Source organism: Vombatus ursinus, unplaced genomic scaffold (assembly GCF_900497805.2).
Source record: "Vombatus ursinus unplaced genomic scaffold, bare-nosed wombat genome assembly UNPS02009770.1, whole genome shotgun sequence".
NCBI classification, from domain to species: Eukaryota; Metazoa; Chordata; class Mammalia; order Diprotodontia; family Vombatidae; genus Vombatus; species Vombatus ursinus.
The window spans coordinates 6,433,738-6,451,412 of NW_020949548.1; the positions used below are offsets into that span (position 1 = coordinate 6,433,738).

At 35.8% G+C, this 17,675-nt stretch overlaps 1 pseudogene; it reads right to left on the bottom strand.

Moving 5' to 3' along the window:
• Nucleotides 1-13,049: 13,049 nt before the first annotated feature.
• On the bottom strand, nt 13,050-14,180 carry LOC114036119 (annotated as a pseudogene).
• Between the last annotated feature and the right edge of the window lie 3,495 nt (nt 14,181-17,675).

Consider the following 17,675-nt stretch of genomic DNA (forward strand, 5'->3'; position numbering starts at 1 on the left):
AATGAATTCTAACTAGTGTTCAAATGGTCTGTCCATCTATCATAGGTGGGATAAGTATTGATCTGGGATAAGAAGTGACCTTTTCTTCTTCAAAAATGGAATAACTTCACATATCTAAATATAACTCTTTTGGTCATGTGAATTGTGACCATAATCCATGGAAACCTGCTTGTGTTTGTGAGAACCTGCTATATAGCAGCAGTTAGTTTCCTGAAGAATCATCTGACTCACAAGTAGAATTCACTACAGGATTTCTGTAGCTCTCGGCCATCAGTATAGGACACAGTATAGTGGTCAGCACCTTGGGAGGGATGTGACTAGGAGCTTCACAACAGAGCAGGACTTTATATAATTCAATGGGAGCTGCTGTACAGGCTTCCTAATTTGGGAAAGTAGCATATGGGAGAGGACAAACAAAATAGACAAAGATGTTAAATTACCCAAATGCTTATTCTTTTCAAAACAGAAAATACAGAGAATCATGACAACATCTTCTTCAGTTGACCTTCCAAGATTCTGACACTTTTTTCAGTTGAAAGTGATTAAAATTCCCTTTCATAAGATTTGTCCTTTTATTTTTTTCACCTTGAGAGAAGAAATCAACAAACACAATTCTATTCAGGTGAAGTAGTATAATATATGGATTCAGAAATGAGTAATGGGTCCAGGCACTTAAAAAAACTACTTTCCCAAACTGGAATTACTACAAACTAGAAAAAAAAAAAAGCAAAACATTGAAGGCAAATGGGAGGGGAGTGGAATGCTGTACTTTTCAATTTTTTTTCTGGCTGAGCTGAAGTTATAAATATTAGCAAATATTCTGCTGTGCTTCACTGTGTTCCCCCCAGTATAATCTGTTTAGTGCTACAAGGTATTAAATAGTCGTGTTTTACTTTCACTGCTAGGAGACAATTTACAAGAAGGAAAGTAATATAAAAATGGATATTTACTCTTTTACAAATGGTACAATCCATTATTGCTCTCCACTGATGTCATTAGGGGATAGTTCTCATTTTCTTGCATGGTAAACCATCTGCTTCTATCCTTGCAAAACCACACATGGTTTGGATGCCACCTTGATTGCTATGAGGGCAGCTGATTGTTTTCATAAATCCACAGCCATTACTACTAACTACCTCTCTTTGAAAATTAAAGGGTTAAGTGGTAGTATTTTCTGCATAGAGGGAGAAACCAAATTATAAAGCCATATAAATACATCACCATGAGAAAAAGATTCTGTTTAATTTTTCAAACCAATAATCTACCCAGTATATCTTATCCTTGGATGGAAGGATTGTCCAACTAAGCAATGCCTACACATGGAGAAGGAACTCACACTCTGGGCTATTCATCCTGCTTCCATGACTTTGCAGAACCAAGTTCACAAAGCACTGAGATAGAGGAAGCTAGTCGTTTTTTGAATACATTTAGGTTGGGTGGGCAGGACAGTCTATGAAAGGCATTTGGGACTATTTTTCAGTGAGCCAGCATTAATTCATTGAATTTCAGACAATCTTTTACTTCCCTTATTTGAATCTAACAATAACCTCTAAGACTGCACCTAAATGTCCTAAATGATAAAGAAGTTAACACCTTGAAGTGAAAGGGATGCCTCTTAACAATGACTGAATTTTCCATTGAGTTTCTGTTTGATAAATGTGGTGATGCATGGAACAGCCACCCAGCAATGGCAATCCAAGAAGATCATTCTGGACTAAACAGAATTCAATTTTTTTCTTAAAGAAGAGTGGTCATTCTTTGAGTGCATTTATGTGGATAAACCCATCAACATTTCACTTCATAATAACTTGTTTCCAAAATATCATCAGTCACCATAGCATGTGAATATAACAAGAAAAATATATATTAAAGATAAATAGGTAAAGGTACATGTTACAGTGACTGAGAAAAGGTGGTATTTTCCTGGGTGAGGGTCACTGAGAAAGAAGGACACTTTTGGTTATGGAATTTGGGAAGGAATTGTTGCTTTCTTTCCATCTCCAGTAGAGTGTACTCATTTTGAAAACAGGGACTGTTTCATTTTTGGCTTGGTAATTCCAGTACCTTTCATAGTGTTTTAGTTATAGTAGGCAATTTAAAAATATTTAACACATTAAATTGAATTGAATCTCCATTCATGTCATATAATACTAAGGCTTAGATGCCAGTATACCAAACAATAAAATAGCTTATCCTCTCATAGCATCTCAATGTTTAACAAGGCAGTTTTCCTAGATCAGCCCTGTGTAGTAGATAATTAATCATTATTCCCATCTTAGCAATAAAGAAACTGAGGCTCAGACAGTTTAGTGATTTGCCTGACGTTACACAGCTAGTAAATCGTAGAACCCAGATTTGATAATCCTTACTCCAAATCTAGGACTCTTTCCACTGCACCATAAAGGCTTTGAAAAATGAAAAGTTTTACATTTCCCATTTATTTCACATGTCAAATGTCAATGTAATAAAAATCTGAACACTTCCTTGGAGTTTGTGGTAATAGCATAGCCTGTATTTTTACACTGAAAGGTAGTATTAACAATAATTGGTACATTTATAATCCACTTTAAGGTTTGCAAAGTGCTTTACTTGTGTGAGCTCATTGATTCTCACAATGACCCCATGACTTAGTTGCCATTATTATCTTTGCTTTAAAGATAAGGAAACTGAGGCCAACAGAGTTAAGAAGGGGTGCTTTAACTACATGACCTCTTTAGCTTTGAATGACACCAGCAACTGGGTAATGCCCTGTGGGGGACCATTGACAAGTCTATTCCTTATTTAAGAAGGGAGGAAGTAAATTGGAGAAGAAAGTTAGAAGATGAGAAAGCACAGAAAAAAAAAGAAAATTAAAATAAGAGGTAGAAAAACAAACAAGAATGATGACCATGGTAGAGAGACTGCCACCAATAGTCCTTCAAATACTGAGTGAGTGGCTTTTGGCTGCTGATACTACCATCACTAGGGCAAGATTGTATTACAAATCGAAACTAAAAGGTATCATTAAAAATCCTGTGAAAGCCATGGAGGAATATAAAACCAATGAGGAAACAGGTTTAATTTTGAGAAACTCAGCAGTTTTGAGGCATAAGGGTTATATCACTTCATTTTTAATTATGTCATAATTCCTCAGGGTACTGTAAAAGATGAAAGGAAATGGAGATTTATGAAGATTACCCAGATAATTCATCTCCAAATGAAAGGTGGATAATAGAGGATGAAGCAGTGGGCTATTTGGTAAATAAAGTTACCCTTTCCTACAGAGATATAACCTCGGTAAATTTGGCATTATCTCTAGGAATGTCCAACCAGATATGACTCAGAAAAGTGCCACATCCTAACCTGTACTGTTCAGATGAGCTAAATGGAAGCTGAATAGTCTGTAAGCAAAATGAACTTTTGGAACAAATAGGTAAGTCAGCATGGTGATTACCATAGAAAGTCCAATAGTGGATGAAAGCTTAGAGACAGAATCAATTAATTATTCAAAAAACATTTATTGTGTCATCTACATGCAGAATCAAAATGATGCACTCTACTAGAGAAAGCTTCTCTTGAAGCCAGGTAAACCTGTTTCTGGCACATATTGGTTGTGTGACCCTGGGTAAGTCAATTTATCACTGCAAGAGGCAATTTTCTACAACTATTACTTTCAGAGAAAGTGCCAACATGTGTTGGTAGAGGGATTTTTTTTTTCACGCGCTAGTTTCTTATGTCAATGAAATGTTCATTTCATGTCAATGTTTAATCTCTATGTGTCAGGTGCCATGCTAAAGACTGACTAGGAATATGCTGATAAACAGAAGAAGTAGTTCACAAGAGAGACATTAAGTGCTAAATGTTCTAATCTGAGGAAGTCAGCATGTCATACGGAAGAGATGACTAACCCTGGAGCCGAGAAGATCTGGATTCAAGTCCTGACTCTGACACATACTGGCTCCATTACCCTAATGTTAAATCATTTAACTTCTTAACACTCCAGCAAATATAAAAAAAGTTATATTAATATATTAGGTTTTTACTTCTTCATTTCCCAGTATATCCCTCCCCTTTATCCTGCACAAAGACTCATCTCATATAACAAAGAATAAAAATGAGAGAAAACAAAAGCATTTCAGCAAATTTAACTGAAATATCATCTGAGTAGAATAGCATATGTAGTGGTATAAGCTAATACCTACCTCTTCAAAAAATAGAGGGAGGTACATTTTTCTATTTTTTCTTCAGGCTCAGGAAAATTTCTAAGACTATAAATTATAGCAAAGTTGTTTTTCTGTAACAGTGGAAGGTGATTCCATGCCAGGACTTCTTTATACTAATCAAAACACAGTTTTGGGACCAAAATTCAAATCTGCATTTGATGTCACATCAGCAGCATTAATAAACAGTAAGGTTTTGAACACTCTGGTTAGGGGGAAAATTGTGATACAAACTGGAAAGTCAAAAGGGGACTTCTTTTCAATGCCTTCTCCCCCTGTTCTCACCATGATCCCCAAATACTGCAGGGAAGTACCTATGTCCTATGGCAGAATATTATATTAATAGTTATTAGTTACATAAATTTCTAACAACAGTACAATCAGACCTCTCTGTAAACCTGTATATATGTCAACTGTTACGGAAATCTAATGCATAATGCGAAAGATTCTTTGCCATTTTGTTACACAAACCACTCAAAGTAAATTTAAGGAGTAAATTAAAGCCATCACAAGTAGCATAGCACATTTTGTTACAAATATCTAACTTTTGAAGTGTAAGAAAGGGTCAGAAAGACAAGAAACCAACCAGACAGACAGAACTGTGAAGAAGTGGAATAGACAGAGGACATCCTTAGGTCAATATCACATAAAATTGAAGCATGTAGTATTTCCCTTGTCTCTTGAAAACCTTACTCAAAGCAATGTTCCTTCTTTTACTGAAAACATGGTACTATTTCTCATTGTTAACAAATAACACATTTTGAGAATGTAAAAAGAAATCCTAGGTTTCTATTTATTGATGTTCAGGAACAGTATTTTCTTATGTTTAGACTGAGAGTAGAAGATTCTGCTCATCTTTATAGAAGCCATTTAATCTGCCAACAAAATAAAGGGTTGGGTGGGGGTAAAGTGGGTGAATAATCAGATACGGGCAGCTAATTAAGGTGAACAGAAGAAATAAGGTAAAAGAGGCAATGTTAAGTCTATAACATCGAAGTCTTTTTGAACTTCACAACTTTGAAAGACTTAAGAAATCTAATGAATGCCAAGAGCAGTCCTCATTCCTGAGGACTAATAACGAACTATGCTTCCCACTGTCTGACACCAAAAAGATACATTCAGTATACAAAAGAGACATTCAGTATAGTCTATGAGGCATTTGTTTTTGGATATTGGTAATATGAGAATTTTATTTGTTACAAGAGTTTTGTTCAGAGGTGTGCTGGAGCTTGCTCAGAGAACTAATTGTTAAATCTTTTCCTCCATTTAATAGTATTTTTTTCAATTACATGTAAGATAGTTTTCAGCATTCATTTTTATGAGATTTTGAGTTCCAAATTTTTCTCCCTCCCTCTCTTTCTCCTTCCCTAAGACAGCAAGCAATCTGTTATAAGTTATATATGTACAATCATGTTTAACAAATTTCTACATTAGTCACATTGTGAAAGAAAAATCAGAACAAAAGGGAAAAACTACAAGAAAGAAAAAAATAAAAACCAGTGAAAATATTATGTTTTGATCTGCATTCAGACTCCATAGTTATTTCTCTGGATGTCAATAGCATTTTCCATCATGAGTCTTTTGAAATTGTCATTGTATTGCTGAGAAGAGCTCAGTCAATCATAGTTGATCATAGCACAATATTGCTATTGCTATGTACAATGTTGTCCTGGTTCTGCTCAGCATTAGTTCATGTAAGTCTTTCCAGGTTTTTCTGAAATCTGCCTGCTCATCATTCTTATAGCACAATAGTATTCCATTATATTCATATACCACAACTTGTTCAGCCATTTTATGGGCAATTGATGGACATCCCTTCAATTTCCAATTCTTTGCTACCACAAAAAGAGCTGCTATGAATATTTTTGTACATATGGGTCCTTTTCCCTTTTTTATGATCTCTTTGGAATACAGGCTTAGTAGTAGCACTGCTGGATCAAAGAGTATGCCCAGTTTTATAGCCCTTTGGGCATTGTTCCAAACTGCTCTCTGGAATGGTTGGGTCAGTTCACAACTCCCCCAATTGTGTATTACTGTTCCAATTTTCCTACATCTTCTCTAACATTTATCATTTTCACTTTCTGTCACATTAGTCAAAACAGGTGTGAGGTGGTACCTCAGAGTTGTTTGAATTTGTATTTCTCTAATCAATTGTGATTTAGAGCATTTTTCATATGACTGTTGATAATTTCTTCATCTGAAAACTGCCTGTTCATAGCCTTTGACCATTTATCAATTGGGGAATAACTTGTATTCTTATAAATTTGACTCAGTTCTCTATATTTTTTAGAAATGAGGCCTTTATCAGAAACATTGGCTGTAGGAATTGTTTCACAGCTTTCTGCTTTCCTTCTAATCTTGGTTGCATTGCTTTTGTTTACATAAAACCTTTTAAATTTAATATAATCAAAATTATCCATTTTGCATTTCATAATATTCTCTCTCTTTTGCTTGGTCATAAATTCTTTCCTTTTCCATTGATCTGACAGGTAAACTATTCCTTGTTCTCCTAATTTGCATATGGTATCACCTTTTCTCTGTAATCATGTTCCCATTTTGACTTTATCTTGGTATACTGTGTGAGATGTTGGTCTATGCCTAGTTTCAGACATACTGTTTTCCAGTTTTCCCAGTAGTTTTTGTCAAATAGTGAGTTCTCATCCCAAAAGCTGGAGTCTTTGAGTTTGTCAAGCAGCAGATTACTATAGTCGTTACTACTGTGCCTTGTGTACCTAACTTATGTCATTGATCCATTGCTTAGTTTCTTGGCCAGTACTGAAGAGTTTTGATGTTTGCTGCTTTATAATACAATTTAAAATCTGGTACAGGTAGGCCACCTTCCCTAGCATTTCTTTTAACTAATTCCCTTGATATTCTTGACCTTTTGTTCTTCCAGATGAATTTTATAATTTTTTATAGCTCTATAGAATAATTTTTGGTAGTTTGATTGGTATGGCACTCAATAAGTAAATTAATTTAGGTAAAATTGTCATTTTTATTATATTAATTCGGCCTACCCATGAATAATTGATATTTTTTCCAATTATTTAGATCTGTGTGAATTATTTAGATTTGTGTGAAAACTGTTCTTTAATTGCGTTCATATAGTTCTTGAGTTTGTCTTGGCATGTAGACTTTTGTCTACAGTTATCTTAAATGGAATTTTTCTTTCTATCCCATGCTGCTGGGCTTTGTTGGTAATATATAGAAATGCTGCTGATTTATGTTGCTTTATTTTACATCCTGTGACTTTGTTAAAGTTTTTAATTATTTCAAGTAGGTTTTTAGTTGATTCTCTAGGATTCTCTAAGTATAACATCATGTCATCTGCAAAGAGTGACAATTTTGTTTCCTCGTTGTCTATTCTAATTCCTTCAATTTCTTTTTCTTCTCTTATTCCTAAAGCTAACATTTCTAGTACAATATTAAATAATAGTGCTGACAATGGGCAATCTTGTTTCACCTTTGATCATACTGGGAAAACTTCTAGCTTATCCTCATTATATATAATATTAAATCTTTTTGCATGAACATTTATACTTTTGAAATTGGCAAATGCTAAAAAAACCAGGGCTTGATTTATTGCTTTATTGATTGTCTAGAATTAGGAAAGTGATGGAGAAAACATCAACAATGAAAATTAAACTAAAAAAAAATCTATCATGAAGTTGGTTATTAAACATTTACAAGTAAATCCCTGGTGTTATTAAAAAGAGAGAAAGAAAGCAAGAGAGCTAGAAAGAGCAAGAGCATGAGAGAGTGAGAGTTTGTTAATTGAAAAATAAAATGACATGATAAGAAGAAAACCTTTAACATCTCTCTTGATCACTTTTTCCTCCTCCCCTTCTTGCCTCCTCCTCTTTCTTTTCCTTCTCCTTTCTGTCCCACTCTTCCTCCTTTCTGTTTCTCTTCTTCACTTCTTTTCCCTTTCTCACCTACTCTCCATCTTCCTCCCTCTATTTCTCTCCTTTCCCTCCTCCATTTCTATGAGGTCTGTGTACTTTATGGAGTCAAATTTATTTGATATAACTTCAAGGTTTTAAGATAGCTATTGAGTACATACAACATAGGAAAGGGACATAAAGTTTCTAATCTGAATCCAGGACCAAGCTTGGATATCCCTCCTGGATCCTGACATTTAATTTAATTTTTTCCCGTTCCTTCACTCATTTATTTACTAATCCATTTATTTCTTTGTCTAATTATACATTCATTCATTTTTCACAGTCATTTTTTTTACATTTTAAGTTCTAAATTCTTTGCCTCCTTCCTACTATTCCCACACACATTGAGAAGGTAACAATAAGATACCAATTACAAATGTGAAGTCACGAAAAACCTATTTTCATATTAGTCATGTTGCAAAAAAAGGAAGAAACATAAAGAAAATGAAAAAAGTGACTTCATAAGTTCTCTCTCTGAAGACAGATATCATTTTACATCATCCGTATTTTGGAATTTTCTGGGATCATTATATTGATCAGAGAAGCTAAATCATACACAGTTGATCATTCTTACAATGTTGTTGTTGTGGTGTACTATGTTCTCTTGGTTCTCCTTACTTCACTTTGCATCAGTTCATATAAATCTTCCCAAGTTTTTTGAAACCATCCTGCTCATCATTTCTTATATTATAATAATATTCCATCACAATCATATACCACAACTTGTTCAGCCAGTCTCCAATTGACAGTCATCCCTTCCAGTTTCCAATTCTTGGACAACACAAAAAGAACTGCTGTAAACTTTTTGGTACATATAGGTCCTTTTTCTTTTCTCTTGACCTCTTTGGGATACAGACCTAGTAGTGATTATGCTGGGTCAAGGAGCATACACATTTTTATTGCCTTTTGGACGCAGTTACAAATTGTTCTCCAGGATGGTTGGACATGTTCACAATTCCATCAAGAGTGCATTAATTTTCCCATTTTTCCATATCTCCTCCAGCATCTGTCCTTTTCTTTTTGTCATTTTAGCCAATCTATTAGGTAAGAGGTAGTATCTCAGAGTTGTTTTAATATACATTTCTCCAATCAGTAGTGATTTAGAACATTTTTCATATGACTTTGGATAGTTTCGATTTCCTGTTCTGAAACTTGTTCATAGTGTTTGACCATTAATCAATTGGGGAATGGTTCTTATTTTTGCACATTTGACTCAGTTTCATATTTTCTTGAGAAATGAATCCTTTTTTGGAGAAACTTGCTGTGAATCCCCCCATGCCACCCCATGGTTTCCTGCTTTTTTTGAAATTTTGGCTTCATTGGCTTTATATCTGCAAAATCTTTTTAATTTCATATAATCAAAATTATTTTGCTTACTGTGATTTTCTTGTAGAGTCATAAAATCTTCCCTTATCCATAGATCTTAAAGGTAAATTTTCCATGCTGCCCTAATTTACTTATCATATTACCCTTTATGCTAAATCATGTGCCCATTTTGACCTTGTCCCAGTAAACAGTGTGAGATAATTTTCTCTGCCTAGTTTCTGCCAAATAGCTTTTTTGAATTTCTCAAAAAAATTTTGTCAGATGATGAGTTCTTGCCCCCAGGTCTTGGTTCTTTGGAGTTGTCAAATAGTAGATTGTTATGGTCATTTACTGCTGCTTATTGTCCATTGTTCTTCAAAGAAAGACCAAAATGACATTCCTATGCTAGAGTCAAGTAACATTTCGTCCTACCGTGGCTGATCTGACCAATCTGAGCTCAGAATGTTCTACCATGGATCAGACACAAATAGTCCATGTGAATATTCAGGACAGATTCTCTAAATGTGTGCATCTTGTATTTCTTTTGAGCTACTTCAATTCAGCTTTGCTCATAGAGGACAGCACCTTCTCTAATGAGGGCGTGTCATGCTGGGTGGTCCTGTTACTGTGTATTCTATAACTAATACATTCCACTGATCCACCATTCTATTTCTCTTAGCCAGTACCAGATATTTTTGATGATAATACATTTGTAATATAGTTTGAAATCTGATATTGGTAGGCCACCTTCTTTCACATTGTTTTTCATTGATTCCCTTAATATTCTTGACCTTGCCTTCTTCAAGATGAATTTTGTTATTTTTTGTGGCTCTATAAAAGAATTCTTTGACAGTTTCTTATGAGACTGAATAAGTAAATTAATTTAGGTAGAATTGTTATTTTTATTGTGTTTGCTCAGCCTACCCACGAGGAATCAATATATCTCCAATTGTTTAGATCTGTGTGTGAAAAGTGTTTCATAATTATGTTCATATAGTCCCTAGATTAGTCTCAGCAGGAAGACTCCCAAGCATATTATATTGTCTTCAGTTACTTTAAATGGAATTTCTCTATCTCTTCCTATTGGGTTTTGTTGGTAATACACAGAAATGCTGATGATTTATATGGGTTTTATTTTATCTTCTGCAGTTTTTCTAAAGTTGTTAATTGTTTTAACTAGTTGTTTAGTTGATTCTCCAGGGTTTTCTAAGTGTGTTTTTATATTGTCTGTAAAGAGTGATAGTTTTATTTTCTTGTTGTCTATGTTTATTCTTTCCTTTTCCCTTTCTTGTCTTATTACCCTTGCTAGCATGACTAGGACAACAATGAATAATGGTTGTGATAATAGACCTCCTTGTTTCACCCCTGATTTATTGAGAAAGCTTCTAATTTATATCCACTAGATATAATGCTTGTTCTTAGTTTAGATAGATAATACTTATTTTAGGAAAGACTCCATTTATCCCTAAACTTTCTATTATTTTTAATAAGAATGTGTGTTGAATTTTGTCAAAAGATTTTTCTACATCTATTGTTATATATTGTTATAATTATTGTTATAATTATAATTGTTATAATGATTTTTATTGCTCTCGTTTTTGATATGACCTATTTTGCTTATAATTTTCCTTATATTGAACTAGCACTCCTTGCTCTGTATAAATACCACTTAGTCATGGCATTTGATCTTCGTGATATATTACTGTGATCTACTTCTTAGTGTATTTTAAATTTTTGCTTCAATATTCACTAGGGAAATTAGATTAGTTTTCTTTCTCTGTTATTGCTCTCCCTGGTTCAAGTAGCAAAACAATATTTGTAGTATAGAAGGAATTTGGAAGGATTGCCTCTTTATGTTTTTAAAAATATATAATTTATATAGTATTAGAATTAATTATTCTTTAAATGTTTGGTAGAATTCACTTGAATTTGGTAGAATTCATGCCTAGAGAATTTTTCTTAGGGAGCTCATTGATGCCTTGTTCAAGTTTTTTTTTTCCCCTAAGATAGAGTTATTTAAGTATTTAATCTGTGAATCTGGGGGATCTAAATTTTCATAAATATTAATTCATTTCACTTAGATTTTCAGTTTTATTGGCATATAACTGGGTAAAATACCTCTTAATACATGTTTTAATTTCATCTTGTTTGGTTGTACATTCACCCTTTTCATTTTTGATACTTGCAATTTGATTTTCTTCTTTCTTTTTTAGATTAAATTAACCAACAATTTATCTATTTTTTTTTCATAAAACCAGCTCCTAGTTTTATATATTAGTTCAATGACTTTTTAAATTTCTATTTTATTAATCTCCCCTTTGATTTTCAGGATTCCCACTTTGGTGTTTAATTGGAAATTTTTATTTTGTTATTTTCCTATTTTTAAAAATTTGCGTGCCCAGTTCATTAATCTGTTCTCATTCTCTCTTTTTTTCCTCTCTCTCTAGATATAAAATTTTTTTTCCCTTATGAGCTACCTTGGCTGCATCCTACAAATTTTAGTATGTTGTCTCATTATTGTCATTCTCTTTAATGAAATTATTGTTTCTGTGATTTGTTCTTCGACCCACTCATTCTTTAGGATGAGATTTAGTTTCCAATTGATTTTTAACCTATGCTTCCAAGGCCCTTTATTGAATGTAATTTTTATTGCATTATGGTCAGTAAAGGGTATATTTAACATTTCTGCTTTTCTGCATTTGTCTGTGAGGTTTTATGCCCTAAAACATAGTCATTTTTTGTTTGTTTTGCTGGATTTTTACTTATAATTAGACCCAATTCTTGTTCATTTAAGAATACCAAAAGTTTAGCAAATGGATATAAACACCTATATGTTTTGAAAAAATGAATTCCGACATCACATTGTGTGTTATGAGGCCAATTTGGCACAGTAAAATAATCAGTGGAAAGCAACTACAAACTGAATAGAAGGTAGATTGCCCCTTGTAGCATGTAACAAAGACTGCAAAAATGTACAGCAGTAGCTAGAGAGCGGTGGTCAGAGTTCCTGAACTTTCTGACTAATGTTTGGAGAAGTCACGTTCACAGCAACATTCCTTTGCACAGGTAATTTTATTCTCATCTGTGGATGTTTACAATGTTCACAGATTGTTCTTGTGACTATTCAGAAAACACATATGTGAATATTATCACTTTTTTTACATCACAATTCAATAACCACTTAACAGTTACAGCTACTAATTACAGAGAACAAAATGGTACAAATGGTACATTTTCCCCTAGTAAACAAGGTCTTTGTGAAGAATAGTAATGAATTTACTGAATGCATACCACCACAATAATGAAGAAAACTTTAAAAAAAGTATCTACGATTCTGTTTATAAGTAAACTCTGATTTTTTTTAGTATACATTTATAAACCTGATCAATAAAAAGCAACAATACATATACTCTTTTTTTTTTTTTTAAGAAAATGTCAAGAGATGGACCACTACAGAAAAATTCACCTGAGGAAAGGGAGTAAGAAGCAAATATCAGATTAATACAGAGTTAAAAGTATAGACACACCTCAATCTCATTTCTATTCATATACACCAACACTAGGAAAGGATTGTCAGTATTGAAGACAGTTTTTATTTTAATTACAATAGTTGGCAATTAATCTTGCAGCACACATAAGGATAACTTTCCTGTTCACTCAAATTTACGCCTGGACAAACCACAGGAAGATCAATAAAAGCTGTATTACCATCCAGGTGTTTGTACAAATCATACAATACCTCTCTCAGTTTCTTTATGGTTTTCTTATTGGGTTTAAGTAGCATTGCTTGGAAGTTCACTGGCAATCCATATCTTAAAACAGACTCAACAAAAACTCTTAATGCTTTCACATGAATCCACGCTATGAAAGCTTCACTGAAATTCACGTTCAGCCACCAAATGAGTGGTCCAAAAAGCTTCTTCTTGTCAGTGGAGATACTGGTCATCTCCTCTCTGTCTGCTCTGATCTGCTCTTCGTCATACTGAAAATCACGGACAATGAACTTCTTCTCTTTGGCTTTACTTATGAATTCATTCATTGACTTTCTAAACAAGGTAACACTGCACAGGTAATTATCTTGATCCTCTGAAATAACCTGGCTAGACCTTGGGACTACCATCTCAGCTAACGTTTCATATTGCTTGACCCAGTCATTGTGGAATAACTTTGGAACTACCACCAATAACGTGATAAGATATTCTGAATCAAGGACAAAGTCTTCTTTCTTTACGACCGCTGCTAGGTTTCTAGTTAATAAACTTCCTGCCTTTTTTTCCAAATTCTGAAGATTTAATTTCAGTTCATTATATGTTGATGCTCGGGCTTTGAAGTCATTCTTAATTTGTTTCGCTCCCTTGGCAATGATTTCGGTAAGATTTTTCAGTGACTCTGTGATTGGATACTTGGCCACATTCCATTGGAACCCTGTTATATACGAAATTACGTCAACTCCATCAGCCAGTAGTTTTTCTCTCACTGTAGCGTCGCTCTCTTCTAGTACATCAGACGTATATTTGGCCAATTCGGTAACCACTGCCTCTAAGAATGAATCCAGTTCGTCCAATTCATCTGACACTCCAACTAACTCATCCAGCGTACCAACCTTTAATTCAGGAATGTTGAACTTTGAATTAGTAGAGAGATTGTTTTTGGTTGTTGCTGCCTGCAGTTTCTCCCATGTTTGCTGGCATGTTTTGTCCCCAGGAAATGATATAAGCCAGAACTCAGTCATGCTTATCAAGGAATCTTTCCAAAAACATAATTGATGCAGAGACCCTGGCAAGAAAAAAAAGTGGGGGTAGGTGGTGGAGAAACGAGAGGATCGAGCCAATCAGTTCTCCATCTCAAGTCAGCTGACCCGTCTGCACTTAGAGAGGCCCCCCGCTGACCCAGCCCCACGCCACCGCTGCCACTGCTGGCTTGCGCCAAGGGAGGGGCTGGACTCTGGGAGAACCAGGAAGGGGGGAAGGGAGGAAAAAGGCGGGGGAGGGGAAAGGGGCGGGGCAAAGGGAGCAAAGAGAAGAGAAGGGCGGCCCAGCGGGATGCAGAGTGGTCCTCTGCCTGTCAGTCAGTGGGTGCCTCCCCCCGCCCCGCAGAGGGCCATTGTGAACGTCACTTTTCTCCTCCCTTCGCGTCTTGCTCTTGCCCATCCCCCTTGGGGCCTAAGTTTGGCTGAGCCCGGTGCTTCCCAGAGGCCGGCTCGGAGGCCGTCGGCCCGCTCCCCGGCCACGGACCCCGGGCTCGAGGTACAGCCCCGGCTCGCCGCAGGCAGCGTTCTCCAGAGGTCTGGCTTAACCAACTTTTCTTTCTTTTTCTTTTTTTTTGTTTTCTTTTTGGCTAGGCCATGGGGTTAAGTGACTTGCCCGGGGTCACACAGTTAATAAGTGTCAAGCGTTTGGTCTGAGGCTGGATTTGAACTCACGTTCTCCTGACTCCAGGGCCGGTGCTCTATCCGCTGTGCCACCTCGCCGCCCCCCATAACTAACTTTTCTGTCATTCTGTTCCTCCCCCTCACCACTTTCTTCTTTATTTTGTACTTCTGTTTATCGAGTTCTGAGAGTTTGGAAAGGCCAGGTCTCCAGCCCCTGGAGTTTGACCGTCCCCTCCCGTGACTCCTTTAAGAATCCGGATGCCGGCCGTTGCATGCACGTGTTTAGGCTTGCAGTTAGTGCATCCTCTGCTGTGCCGTTTAGCAGAATGGAATCCCCCTGATTTCCCCTCTTCATTAGGGCTGTTTTTGCTTTTGCTTTGTCTCAGACAGTGATGGTTACCCCTGCTTTTTTTTTTTTTAACCTCAAGTAACGTGTAATAGATTCTGCTCCAACCCCTTCTTCTAACTCTGTGTGTGTGTCTGTCTGTTTCAAGCGTGTTGCTAATTCTAATTCTGGTTTCTAATCCATTCCAGAGACTATGAGAGAGAATGAGTGAGAATGTGTGTGTGTGTATTCAATTCCTCATGAAACCAGTTCAGGTGAAATTTAAGCATTGCTTGTTCCTCTCCTCCCCCATCGGTGTTCACATCTACTCCAAAAGCTTTTCCTGCGTGCCTCTTTTATGTGAGATAATTTTCCCTATTCTTCCCCTCACTTCCCTCTTCTCCCTTTGCATCCCTCTTCCTCGCTCCTTCATTCTTTGAGATCATCCCAATATAATCAACTAACACTCCTGTTCTCTGGCTACATAGATTCCTTCTAACTAACCTAATCATGATAAAGTTCTTAGGAGTTACATGTATCATCATCTCATATCAGAATATAAATAGTTTAGCTTTATTGAGTCCCTTATGATTTTTTTTCATGTTTACCTTTATATGCTTCTCTTGAGTCTTATTTTTTTTTAAATTTAAAAAAAATTTTTTTATTTTTAGGCTATTGGAGTTATGTGACCTACCCAGGTCACACAGCTAGTAAGTGTCAAGTGTTTGGTCTGAGGCTGGATTTGAACTCAGGTCCTCCTGATTCCCAGTGCTCTATCCACTGCGCCACCTAGCTGCCCTGAGTCTTATTTTTAAAAGTCAGATTTTTTTGTTCATCTTTGGTCTTTTCACAAGTGAATCCTTGAAAGTCCTCTGTTTCATTAAATATTCATTTTTTCCCTTGAAGGATTATATTATGCTTTGCTAAGGAGGTTATTCTTAGTTATACTCCCAGCTCCTTTGACTTTTAGAATATTATATTCCAAGTCCTCTCCTTCTTTGCTGAGTTGGCTGCGAAATCTTGTGTGATCCTGACTGTGGCTCCATGGTATTTGAATGATTTCTTTCTGTCTACATGCAGTATTTTCTCTTTCACTTGGGGAATCTGGAGTTTGGCTGTAATATTTCTGCGAGTTTTGATTTTAGAATCTCAGGAGGTGATTGGTGGTTTCTTTCTATTTCTTTTTCACCGTCTAGTTCTAGGGTATTGGGGCAGTTTTCCTTTATAATTTCTTGAAATATGATTTTTAGTCTCTTTTTTTATCATGGCTTTCCTGTAGCCCAATAAATCTTAAATTATCCCTCCTCAATCTATTTTCCAGGTCAGTTTTTTTCCCAAAAGGTATTTTAAATTTTTTTCTATTCTTTTCTTTCTTTTGATTTTGTTTTATTGTTTCTTAATGTTTCTTGGAGTCTAGGTTCCACTTTCTCAATTCTGATTTTTAAGAAATTATTTTCCTCAGTGAACAAACTTTATACCTCTTTTTTCCATTTGGCCGATTTTATCTTTTAAAAAAGTTCTGCTGTGAGATTTTGTACCTCTTTGACCATTTGGCCACTTCTGTTTTTTAAGATATTATTTCATTCAGTATTTTTTCTGCCTCTTTTACCAAGCCTTAATTGGTATTTCATAGTTTCTTTTTTTTTTTGTATCACTTCATTTCTTTTCCAAAATTTTCCTCTACTGCTCTTATTTTAAAAATTATTTTAGCTCTTGTAGGAATACTTGTTGGACTTGTGTCCAACTTGTATTTTTCTTTCATGTTTTGCTTGTAGCTGTTTTGATATGGATGTCTTCTTCTGAGATAGTGTCTTGTTCTTCCTTGTCACCATAATAGCTTTTTATGGTCAGGTTTTAGAAAAATGTTGTTGTTGTTGTTGATTCATTTTTTCAGCCTGTTGATTGACTTTGAACTTTATGTTAAAGTTGGGCTCTGTTTTCTTGGTGGGGGGAGGAAGTATTGTCTCAAGCTTTAGACTTTTTTGTGCTGCTGTTTTCACAGCTAGTTCTGGGGGTTTGAAAGTTTTTGTGCTTGCATAGTGGCATGATCTGAGGAGAGCGGTGGTCATTGCATTCCTTTGCTCTGGTCCTTACTAAGGAAGGACCACTGACCCTTGCTTCGGATGCTATTGCGCCTTAGAGCTCCTGCTCCCTTGCAACCAAAAGCCCTCCTTTCTACTTTGGAACAGTGACCCAGAAATGGTAATAGCAATGGAGGTACCAAACAGCATCCTATCTGGAACTAGTACTACCACAGAGTACCCTGTAATCTCTCCCCAACCAGATGCCCAATCCCCTTACTTTCTCTGGACTGAGAGTTCCTAAAGCTACTGATGCTGCTGTCCCTATCAATCACCAAAGCCCACAGTTGTAATTGCTACCTCGTATCCTCTGGGCCGGTCTCTCCCCAGTGTCACAAACCTCTCCTTTTGGCCTCCTATATTTTTGGGGTTGGAAAAATGTCTCACCTCGACTTCTGTTGGCTCTGACACTCAAGAATTCGATTTTAGGTGTTGTGGTTTGGGGGGTGA